The sequence below is a fragment of the Camelus bactrianus genome, chromosome 21 (genome assembly GCF_048773025.1).
Source record: "Camelus bactrianus isolate YW-2024 breed Bactrian camel chromosome 21, ASM4877302v1, whole genome shotgun sequence".
Taxonomy (NCBI): Eukaryota; Metazoa; Chordata; class Mammalia; order Artiodactyla; family Camelidae; genus Camelus; species Camelus bactrianus.
The window spans coordinates 1,978,545-1,988,818 of NC_133559.1; positions in this window are offsets into that span (position 1 = coordinate 1,978,545).

Consider the following 10,274-nt stretch of genomic DNA (forward strand, 5'->3'; position numbering starts at 1 on the left):
GTGAGGGCCTGGGAGACGACGGCCAAGCGAGTCACAGCGGTAACGCTGCCTGCCGCTGTGCAGCGAGGCTCTCCTGAAGGTCGCAACCGTTCTTCTCGTAGCTCCTCTGAGCCTCCTCCGTTTGCGGGAGAGGACCTGGAGCTCGGGAAGGTGCCTGTGTTTATTCAGTCCTTCAGCCAACAGGTATAGCCCTGGGCCAGGCACAAGTGCCTAACGAGGAACAAACCAAGACTGGACCCTTGGGACGTTCTCCACTCCTGGGGGAGGCAGCTGTCAGTCAGATGACACCCGGAGGCGCAACGGCAGGGTCCAGAAGGTGGTGGCACAGTGAGACCAGCAAGACGTAGAGCAGGAGGAGCCTGTCGGGGACCAGTGGTGTCTGAGTGGGATCGGGGGGAGGTGTAGGAGTTTGACAGGCAAAGAGAGAGGAACAGTGTCCCAGGCAGAGGGAACAGCCTATGCAAAGAGCTCGTCCTGAGCAGAGAAATGAGAGGAGGTGCTGGTAGAGGGAGGTAGACACTGCCAGTTACCCCCCCACCATGGACCCCCCCCCACCCCCATAGTAATAGGACTGTCTGTCATGACTCTACGAATGCACGTGACAAGCCCGGGGCAATGTGATTAGATAAGAGCCATGTCCAACCTCTGGCGTGTGTCCATACAGGGAAGGGCCACCTCCTCGCCCCTCTGTGTTGTCCCAAAGGCTTGATGCAAACACCGTGACGCAGCGTCACGGCCGCGTGGATGAGCCCCACAACTCACAGCAGAGAGAACCTGGTGGTTTTAGAGAGTGGAGCTCAGACCCTTATGGGGGAAAAGCAGTCTGCACACAGCTTGTGTCAGACACTGATATTCTGGTTTCTGTTCGGGTTTGCAGCTGACTTGGAACACAGTGCGGGCTTTCACGGTGGGGTGCGGGGCAGTGACCTGGGAGCCCACTGGACCTGCTCTCTAGCCTGATGTCGGGAGTTACTCCTGGCCTTTCAGCTTCTCGTCCTGCTCCCCAGAACCAGAGATAATGTGAGCCATGCAACATCCTCTGAAGTTGCTTTTTAACTTAATTCAGCCCGGGGAGCTTCAGTTATGTGGGAATAATACTCCTGTCTATGCAGCCTTCCAGGTCAGGGTAAAACTTTGGTGTCTCTCTTAAGAGCCATGGTAAGCCGGCGAGAGGGCGGAGGACTGACCACAGTCACACGGGCAGTGAATGGCAGGGGCTTGGGGGCAGGTGTGCGTCCCTGACCTTTTCCAAGTTCCCATCCGTGCTGAGGACCAGGGTGGGTCTGGGGAGCAGCTCAGGGCCAACCTGCAGGCACTCCACTCACTTTCCCCATCTCACTGGCCATCCTGCCAGCAGCTGCCAGGGGAGGCTGGCACCAGGCACATAGAGGTCCTGAGCTGTCCACCGTCCCTCCATGAACACTGGGTTATCGCAGGTAAATCCCTGAAGCCAGTTTGAGTCCACGCCCTGTCACTTGCCACTGTGGTGTCTGAGTTGGGGCGCCGGTGCCCGGCATCCACCATCTGCATGGCTCCTTGGCTGGAGGCTGTTAGGGTGTTCTCGGAGCATTCACTTCTCTGGACTAGCCATGTTGAGCTCCTTTGGCCTTTGCTCACAGTCCTGCCTGCTTCTGCATGCGCCCTGTTTTCTCGGGGTTCTTGGTTTTGTTTCGAATGCTTCCCCACCATGGACAGGATGGAATCAGGTTACTTTCATTCCAAGGGAGGGACTCAGACCATTGCTGGGGTCACAGAGGCTGGACACTCCTCGTTTCCCTACTCACGTGGGGCCAACCCCTCCCAATGACAGAGGCTCCTGGGTGCCTGTGTGATCCTGGACTATGGCACGGGGCCCCGGGATGCGACCTCGCTGAGCATTTCTTTAGGGAGGACGGGTGGAAGGGAGGTCGAAGAGTAGGGGTTCCAGAGAGTGCAGCCCATACTCTCAGAGTCTGGGTGTCCCAGTGCCACCCTTTACCTTGGCCTCCTGCCCGGCTGGTGCTTCCCACTGGGGCCTCACCTGGAACGTCTCTTCCAGGGCAGTGCCCTGGTTCCTCCCAGCAACACTGAGCTGGCCTGAGACCCCTCCCAGGCTCTCCTGGGTCCTCCTCCCGACTCGGGGCAGAAAGAAGTCGGGTAAGGAATGTGGGTTCTGGGTTTAGAAAAGCTTGCATTTGGTTCCCGGGTCTGCTTCTTATCAGTGGTGTGGGCCTAGGAGGTCGCATGCTATCCCTGCATCCCGTTTCCATGTTTGCAGAAGGGGGATCAAACTTAGTCCCCAGACCTGGGGTTGTTTTTAGGATTTCCTGAGATTTTGGCTGGCAGGAGGTCACGCCCGAGGTCAGCGGGTGAGAATGGTCAGTGATGGGGCGGGACTGGGTAGGGAGAGGTGTGGGCAGCACTGGCTGCATAATGTGGGGGTCCCAGTGCAAGATGAAAATGGGGTCCCTGGTCACGAACGATGAGGAATGTCAGGTTGGCTACAGCAGAGCATCGAACCAAGCTTGGGGTCCTTCTGAGTGTGGGCCTGTTGCACACTTGCTGGAGTCCCTTGAATATTTGTGACCTGACCCCAGAGGACCCAGGAAGTGGCAGGACCCAGCAGACTCTGAGAGGTCAGTGGGTGATAATAGTGGATTGTTTGCCCATGGCCGGGACCTTTGTCTCAGTACAGGATCCTGACTGCGGCAGTGTCCAGAGACATTTCTCTTTAACCGTGGGGATCCGCCCACTGCCTGAGAGCCTCTCAGTGGGGTCACAGCTTTTGGACAGTCCCCCCTTGAATCCAGTCCAAGGACTGGCCCGAGGGTCACAACCCCTTGTAACCGGAAACAGCTGACTTCTGGTTCTGGGTTCCAGAGTGGGTGGCCCTGCCCAGCACAGTGACGTTGCGCCAGGGAGTCCCGTTGACATCACTGCGATGGCCACCTTTGTGGAGGAGGGGCTGGGGCGGAAAGCCGTCAGGGCGGACGTCATTGCTTGGCCCCGTGTCTCCCATCCCTTGTGCCTGTCATCTCACCTGGGCAGGCATGGGCCTCTAGGACCTGGGGTCTGCAGTGAGCACTCTCCTGCCAGGAGCTCGCCGGGCGCCACGGGCCACGCCAGGACTCTCTGTGGCTGCACCTCGCCCGTCAGTGCCAACGGCGCTTCCAGGTTAAGTCTTGTTAGGGTAATAAATGGGATGAAAAAACAGTATTTCACTGTATTTTTTCCGAGGGTGTCATGACAGATTGAGGGCTGATTCCAACTCCCGTGACCCCGAGGCAGGGGAGCAAACGGGCATGTCACAGACTTCCCCTGCTCAGCCAGGCCTGACTCCAGGCCCTGGCCTCTATCTCGGTGGCTGTCCTGCCAGCGGCGCCTGTGGGGGTGTTGAGCCCGGCGGAGCCCAGGCCTGCTTCTCTTGTCCTGAGAGCCTGTTGGGCCTCATGGGTCCCCGGGGAGCGAGTCATCTGAACAGGCCAGCTGCCTAGCCCCGGGTTGGCTGAGCTGCGTGGGGAGGAGCCGGCCTCTCCCTGGGCACCCAGGATGGAGTAGAGCCCGAAAGTGGGGGTCTTGGCACCTGGCACCTCCCTGGTCCAGCTAGAGTGGCTGCTGCTCCTTTGCCATCTGAGTGACAGTGAAACAAATGGTCATCGTACACGTATCTGCTCTCCAGGCTCTCACTGTCCAATCTCAGACACCAGTCAATTCTGATAACCAGGGACACTTGTAACTGATAAATATGACACTAGTGCTCACTCCTGGAGGCCTCACTCTGTATAATATATAATATGTATGTTATCTGAGCAAATTTTCCTAACAGCTCCATGCAATAATAGTAATAAACAAAACACACCCTGCTTACTATTCACCTATTCTAATGGCCTAGTGTAGAGTGAGTCTTTAAATCCTAACAACCCTTGAAGTAGGTACTTTAATCATCCCTAATTTGCAAATGAGGAAATGGGGCTCAAAGGGGTTCAGTGACTTGCCCAAGTTCACACAGCTGGTAAGTGTCCAGGGCTACAATTTCACTTGGTCAGTCTCCCTCCAGAGTTCATGCTTTAACCACTAACCTTGACTGTGTCCATGGCATTCAAGCAGTATTTGGGGCAAGAACGTGCTGTGGGTCTTACTACTAGAGGCTGTGCTCCATCAGGGAAGGAGCAGATTCTCCTGGGTTTCCTGGGACCAGCGGATGAGATGGTAAAGCCCCATAGTCCGGTCTCTAGATGTAAGCAAAACCAAGTAAGATTAAGTAAATGAATAAAGAAATAATCCTCTAGTAAGACAGTTAGATGACCTTTATGGATTTGTATTCTACTACTTAATGTGTCCGAGGCTCATCCAGCACTGCTCTGTGTTGGGTGATGTGCTAAGTGCTTTTTTGCACTGCCCATTTCATGAGAGGTGAGTCACTGCACAACACTGCTCAGTAGGTGTGTCTGGTAGGTCCAGGGATCAAACCCAGGAGGGTTCTGAGCACCCCCTGCAGAGGGCCTGCCAGCCTGAAGATGGGCTCCTTTGTCAGCATGAAGACGGCAACATGCCTCTTGTGTGGTGTGATTCGTGGGCCGGGGTAGGAGGGCACCCAGCAGACCCCTGCCCAGAAAGCTCTTTCCCAGTACCGGCCTTTCTACTGCCAGAGCTTTCGCCTGATGGAGGGGTGAGATGTAGACCCTCCCCACCCACCACAGAGGTGGAGAGAACCCGTCCAGGCTAGTCTCTCACACCTTGGCAGAGACCACTGAGATCACCGCCAACCTCCCTTGGGATTGGCTGTGGCCATCGACTGACTGACTTAGGGCCACAGGTGCGCTGAAGAGGCCCCAGGATGCGGAGGAGAGCAGAGCCGAGATGGAAGCAGCCTGGGGCCAGATGGCTGGAGAGCAGGGCTCTCCTGCAGCCCCACCGGGCTGGGATGTGAGTAAGAAATCGGCGTGTAGGTGTCCACCTCCTCCCTGTCTTCACGTGGTCTTCCCTGTGCGTGTCTGTGTCCAGATCTCCTCTTCTTATAAGGACACCAGTCCTCCTGGGTTAGGACCCCACCCTAACGACCACATTTTAACTCCATTACCTCTCTAAAGACCCTGTCTGCAGCTACAGTCACATTCAGAGGTGCTGGAAAGGAGGATTTCAGCACATGAATTTTGGGAGCACATAGTCCAGCCCACAGCACCTGCTTCTCCTTATTCCTCCGCACTATGGGGACCTTTGTGAGTCTGCTTCTTAATCCTCTGTTTGAACAAGGACATGTCTGTACTGGAAACAATCAAGTCATTTGAAATCAAACCATTTATCTCCCTCCAAACAAATTGAACCATTTTATTTGGTTGGGGGAGTATGATGTGGTTAAATCTATCTCAAGAGTTGGTTGAAGAACCACTTTGGTAATGTTCTCGTGTCTACTGCCTGTTAGACCGGTAGTGTCTGAAAACAGACGTGTAGCACGTCCCCTGTGATGACTGTGTTACTGTGTCTCCTCCGGCGCAAACACACACACACACACACACACACACACATGCACGCACCAGTATTTCCCAGAATGTGCATGGAGCACATCCTACGAGAGGAATTGTGCATCTCATGGAGGGGAAAGTTTTTTTTTTAATCAGATGTGGTTGTGAATTATTATGCTAAACAAAGTGAAATGGACTTCCTTGCTGCAGGATTTCTTGGGGTCTCTAGCGCGCTGCCGTGATTTGTTAATCTCTAAGATGGCCTTAGAGCAGGCAGGGGTCAGCAAAATTTATGTATAAGGTACCAGCTAGGAAATATTTCAGGTTTGCAGGTCACATGGTCTCAGACTGTTGCAGCCATTCACCCCTGCCGTGGCAGCCTGAAGCCACCACAGACAACGTGTAAGTAAGTAGGCGTGCCCCTGCGCCAGTAAGGCTTGATTTACAAAAACAAGTGGTGGGCCAGATTTGGCCCTTGGGCTGTAGTTTGCTGGCCCCGTCTTAGAGTATGGAGTATTTTCCAGACGAATGGGAACGTGGAGTTCCTTTTCAAGCGTGTTCTTGTTCCTCAGAGCATGCTTCTCCTCTGGCCAGCTCTGGACCCTTCCCCCAGCTCCACATCCAGCCTGTCTGCACCGATGTCTTGATACTGTTCTGTGTGGCTCATCCTCATAGAACGAACTGGACTCAATCATCTAGACTATCCTGAGTAATCCAAACTGCTTTGGGCTGGAGCATGAGCTAGGGCCCTCGTGTGAGACTTTTCAGGACTTTCGGTTTCTTCAGAACTCAAGACACCCCACCGGAAACGTTATCGCAGTGTTTAGTAACTTGAGGGAACCTGCATGCACGGACAGGCCGTGTTTTCTTCTCTCAGTTAGTCGTTTCCCTTGTCCCTCTGACCTCTGTTCATATGTGTGTGTATCTGAGGAGCATGTGAGGGGAGATGGCAGAAAGGGTTAAACCGCCCGGAGGGGAGTATTTACTAAAGGCTTCCAGTCATAGCTACTTTCACTTGCATTTAGAAAGTGTTTAGTCTTTGCCTTTAAGCTGATGGCTCTGAATTCATTTTCGATGGAGAATTTTGGAAAAGAGGGGAACTGTTTGTATTAAGACGGACGTGGATATAATCTTTCAAGGTACGAAATTTGTGCTGACTTGGTCCAAAACACAACCGCATCTGGTTATGTCTGGTCTCCACTACTCCAAAAATGTCCTGAATTCCAGACAACCTCTTGGGCTTAGAAATAAAAGTCATTAATCCTGCATTTGAATTTAATATTTGAAATTTTATCCTAATCTTTTTTTTTCTTCCACATGAATTAACTTTTGAAAAGTTGGAAAGAAACATGAGTTTTTTTTTTTTTTTTTTCCAAGGGAACATTCTTAACAAAAGGGTATAAAATTAAACTAGGTTTGACCTTTTGAGTTTAGCAGATTTTCCACCTGGTCTGAGCAGGAAATGGGCTTCACAGTATGAACGCTTCTTTTCCCATTTCTGGAAAGGAATACTGTATACATTCTGGAAGCGGTGCACTTCTTGGCTGAACAGTAATGTTGTGTTCCTTGTTGATGGTTAGTTGATAAGTGGTGAGATGGAGCGTCTGGGTAGAGAGCCCATTCAGAGAAGGGTTCCAGCCAGCCCTGGTTCAGTCTCATCAGAAATATTTAAGCCCCCCTCTCCCCACCAAAAAATGCACACAGTCCTGCAGGAATCTCACACGGGGGTGGACAGCTCTATCTTGGGCTTCATCCGCTCGGGGCCAGCTGCCTTCTGGCACGAGGGGTGCAAGCTTGGGGCACAGACCCAGCCACACAGATATTTCAAATGATTTGGTAAAAGAGAAAACCTGGGAAGGAGGGGTGTCTGGGAGCCTGGCAGTGGGCAGGAGGTGGGGAGTGACGGGGGAGAAAAGGGGAGGAATGAGGATCTGGGGCGTTGGAACTCCTGGAGCCAGGGGTTTGGGGAACATGCCTTTGACCTCTGTTGCAGACTTCTGGGGGCTTCCCACGGGCAGACTGTGAGGTTCCTTCAATTGGCGTTACCGCTGATCTGCTCACAAGGCGGGGTCTGTAAATGCAGCATCTTGAGTCTGAATCCTGGCTTCATTCTCTACTGAGTGAGAGATGTTGGGCAAATCATGTAAACTCTCTTAGCTTCAGTCTCCTCATGTGTAAAATGGGAATAAAATAGTGAGAGGATGCATTTCATGGTCAACCTAAGGCCTGACACCCAGGGATGAGCTTAAAGCAACTCCCTTGTGAACTACAGAGTGTTTTATTGTTCAGTTGATTGTGTTCACCGAGGCAAAGGAGGGCCACCCCGTCCCCTTCCACCAGCCCCTGCCTTCTTTGTGACTTGTTTTTCCTTTCAGGGGTGGTCTCTGCTCCCTGCACTGTGATGTCACTGCCTAAAAATGCCGGGCGCAGGCGTGGGGAGGCGGAAGGGGCACTGGCTGTGACTGCTCCCCGCCGGCCTCAGGCTCCCCAGGGGCAGCCCTGGCCAGAGCTCAGGAGCTCCAGGCTCCTTCCCAGCGGAATTTATGATTTGCTCCTGGGCCAGAGCTGGTTGGCTCCTCCAGAAATAAAACAAGGCTGGCAGAGAGCTGAGGCCACAGCCCTGACTTCCTTTTTTGTCCCCAGTTCATCAAGAGACAGAGGGGCCAGTTGGAGGGCGGTGCCCTGGCAGACCTGGGCCAGCACTGAATTTGCCATCAGAGAGCTGTGCGGCCTTGGGCCAGTGGCTCAGCCACGCTGGGCCTCCGTTTCTCCGGCTGGGAGACCAGGGATTCTGACTAGTGGACTTGCACAAGCTCGTCTGTGCCACTGGTTCTATTTCAGGCAGGTGGAGTTTTTCCCACAGTGCAGGACTGAGGAGCGTTTAGGTGACATGTGCCTGGGTATTTGAAAACTTTATTTAAATGATGATGCAGGGAGGGGGCTGGGGAGGCAGGTAGGTCACTGGCCTTTGGTACAAAATTTAAGGGGGCACCAAATGAGCCAGTCATCAAGATAAACACTACTTGAATCCAACATTTAAAAAATCAAAATGCAAAAAAAATGCATGTTGAACAAAATATGAGAATTTTAAATGAAGGCGGGATAAGTATTACTGATATCTCAGAGGGTAAGGCTGAGGCAGCCTCATTTATTCATCATTCACGTCAGATTCATTGAGCACCTACTGTGTGAGCCGAGGATTCAGCAGGAAGCGAGAAAGGTGCAAATCCTGCCCCTACGGAGCCTCCAGAGGCAGACCTGAGGCAAGATCTCACATCTTGAGCTGAGGGGCGGGGGTGTCTCAGGACGGTCCCCTGAGGGTGGGGAGGCGGGCAGGGCAGGTTGCCCCACGGGCATTGGGGCTTGTCCTTTGGGGGGCCGTAGGGAGTCCCCCTCAGTGCTGTGCCTCCTGGCAGCAGTCTTGTCACCGGTTGCAGGAGTCACAGAGGCGTGTCCCGCCTCAGGGGCCGTGGCTAGCCTTGTCTCCCAGGCTGGCTGTTGAGTCGTCCCAAGGGATGGCTGTCTGCGCGTGGTTTGGAGAGGAGGCAGATGAAACGTCTGCATAGAGATGTTTGGGAGGCTGATAGCGCCAGGTTGTCCTCCGCGTTCGGAGGAGACGCAGCAGGGAGGCTGAGATGCGCTGCGGCGCCCGCCTCCTCCCGTTTCCACGCTCTGCAGGACGTCCTTCTTCCCCGCTGGCACCTCCCAGGTCACGCTGTCTTCATTCTGTTTGAAGGGTATGGAAACCAATCCTTCCCTAGGGAAGTTCCAGCTCAGAGAGTGGATTTCTTGGTTTCTGCAGGGCTCTCTTACCTCCCTTCTGGATGACCACAATCTGGACGTGCTGTTCTTTCTGGGCCGTCTCTCCCACTCCTCCCCCACTGGAGGCCCTCCAGACCTGGAGGGAAGGTGGGCCTTCTCAAGATCCCCAACGGGAAGCCATCCCTCATCTTGCCTGGAAGGTCATTCTTTTTTCCGTGCAAGCTATCCAAATCCCACGGACAGTCTTTCCTGGAAGCTCCTTGAGGACTCCATCCTTCCTCAGGCTCTGATTTATCTCAGAATCTCTGCTGTTCACTGTGGATTCAGTGGCCTCAGATGGGGCCCTTTGGTCGCAATGAGAGTGAGCTTGTGTTCTGTGCGGGCAGGGCGGGGGGTGTTGCTCGGCGTTGCTTCCTTTGGAGAACTAACATGTTACTCTGTAGCAATCCTGTGTCTCAGGCAAGCCTGGCCCTGCTTCCTGGCCCATGGACAGTGCGTGACCCGGGCCTGGCCACTCTGAGCACGCCACCCTCCTTCTCCTCCATAATACCGGATACAGAGAGAGACACAGGACCACCCCAAGCCAACCGCATCTTCCCCAGGCCTCCCCTGGGCTCCCGGGAGAGGTGTGGTCCCTTCTCAGGGACCCACATTCTTATGAACCAGGAACACCTGGTGTTGCTAGGGATCATTTTTACTTGAGAACAAAATCAAGACAATCATTGTGAAGAGATGCAGAGAGACAGATTCTCGACAGCTTCAGCTGGACCCCCCAGTCCATGTGACTGAGGCCAGACCCACCCTGTTGATTTTCCAGTTAAGGGAACCAGCGAATGGCCTTTTGGGTTCGACTGGTTGAAAGGCGTTTCTGGCACTCACAGCTAGGAGCCCCAGCTAATTTTCCAAACAGGATTGAAAAAGAAGAACAAGGTTTATCAGAAGGATACTGGGTGCTGGTAGATTCAAAGGAAGAACTCAACATTCAGACTGTAGAAAGGAGGGAACCAGGCAGCATTGGGCGCTGTGCACCTGGAACCCAGGGAAGACATCTGTGCGCTGGCTCCAGTGATT